Raw genomic sequence first — 1,937 nt, 5'->3', positions numbered from 1 at the left:
GGGGCAGAGACCCTTGGCTAAGATATGGATATGTAGTTTCAAGGGGCTATCTATATCTAATGTATGGAAAGAGAAAGAGAAAGAGAGAGGAGAGCCTAATCTTAGGGTGTGTTTGGATTTCAATGGGGTTAAGGGAAGTTAAGGGAAACTAGGTGAGAGAATGAAAGGGAAGTGAAGGGAGTTCCCTTCCCCTTGGTTACACCTCAATTTGGGGTAACAAATTTTAGGGGGTGAACCAAGGGGAACTAGAGTGAATAACTTCACCTTCTAATTGTTCCCAAACAAGGTGAATGGTTCGCCTAACTTCCCTTTACCCTTATTCCCCTCAATCCAAACAAGCCCTTAGTTAACGAGCCTATATATTCTGCCGACAAAATGTAAATTAAGTAGCCCAATTGTTCGTCTCATGTATCTCATTATTTTTTTGTATAGACCACAGAAGACATAAATTAGCGTTGCAATTCATGCAGAACAGTTTGCTGAGTGAAAGATCACATGTTTCCTATTAGTTTTAAGCACTTGTTTGTTACCTAACATCTTACATGGTGGTCCCTTGTACGCGTTTTGATCTGATCATGAATGTAAACATAGCAATTTATTTGGTCACAATATTGGTTTCCCCCCGCTTGGTAAACACCTATTGACTGTATCCATCAGTGATATCTTCTCGATCCTTTCACCATCTTACATTCAAGTCCTTGTATTCAATAGGACGCAAGCTTGCGCTCGGAGCAACACACGTCTCAGATCATCGGTGTGGTTCGCCACCTGAAAGTGAGATTGAAATTGACTCGACTAGTTTAGAACACGAACACGATGATTCACAATTAATGGTTTTGATCATGATCATGACACTCCAACCACAGATATTCCTATCTAGTTCACACAAGTTCTTGGATACTAAGGTTTCTGGTCAGCTGATGTAGTCTCAGTTTAGGCACTAGCCCAAGAAGTACTCAAGACTGAAAATATACTTACCAACCAAACTGGAAACAGAGAATGCAAGCTTATTGGAAATAGACAGACAACAACAACTACACCTTTTCTTTGTTCCCCCCTTTTTTTTTCCTTCTGTCATTATACGCAGAGGGAAAATGGCCCTTGTGCTAGCTTACACTTTCCTTAACATGAGAACCACACCAGTTAAACCTGTACCTAACAAATTCTACCGCTATTAAAGGAGATGTGATACCGTAATCTTTAATGTCAGATTAAGGTAGCTTCACATGTCAATTGACCACTGTAATCTTCTTTCCGTCGTTAATTTTTTCGATGTGCGAAGGATTAGAAAGTAATGGGATATAATTGGCTCCCAATGTTGAATTATTAACTTAGATTGGTGGTGTAACCTCTAACGTGTGCATCTACAAATTAAGGAAAAAGGAAACAATAGAAAGTTGGAAAGGAAGGTGCATTCTTTGTGTAAGCAATGATTTCATAAGGAGAAGAGAGACATTGTCTGCATGGGTTTTGATGTAAGGATTAAAAGAAAGGGTGAAAACCCATGACTTAGTGAAACTTTATGAAAAAATTAATGGGTGTTAGTGTCAAAGCAAATTGCAAGACCCTCTCAAAAGAAAGACATGATAGCTACTTCTAGGAGACATGCAATCAACTATATCCTCAGACACTAGGAAGAAAAAAAAAATTAAAAAAAGAACAAACCAACATCCCAGACCAACCAACCAACCAACCAACTTCGGACTATAGAAAATAGACCAAGACTTGTAAAGTGCAAGTTAGATTTGTCAAAACTTCTGAGTTATTTAAATAAAAGATAAAATAGCCTAAAGCCTATTTGTCATTAACAATTTTTGATCCTACTCATGGGAACACCTGGCCTATCTTGCTGCTAAAGAAATGGCCAATTGAGAGAGAGTGCTGCAACAAAGGGGAGAAAAGAGGGTTTTTCGTTCTCCCTATGTTTGCTTCCTCGG

The sequence above is a fragment of the Asparagus officinalis genome, chromosome 7 (assembly GCF_001876935.1).
Source record: "Asparagus officinalis chromosome 7, Aspof.V1, whole genome shotgun sequence".
Classification (NCBI taxonomy): Eukaryota; Viridiplantae; Streptophyta; class Magnoliopsida; order Asparagales; family Asparagaceae; genus Asparagus; species Asparagus officinalis.
This window is presented reverse-complemented; position numbering follows the sequence as displayed.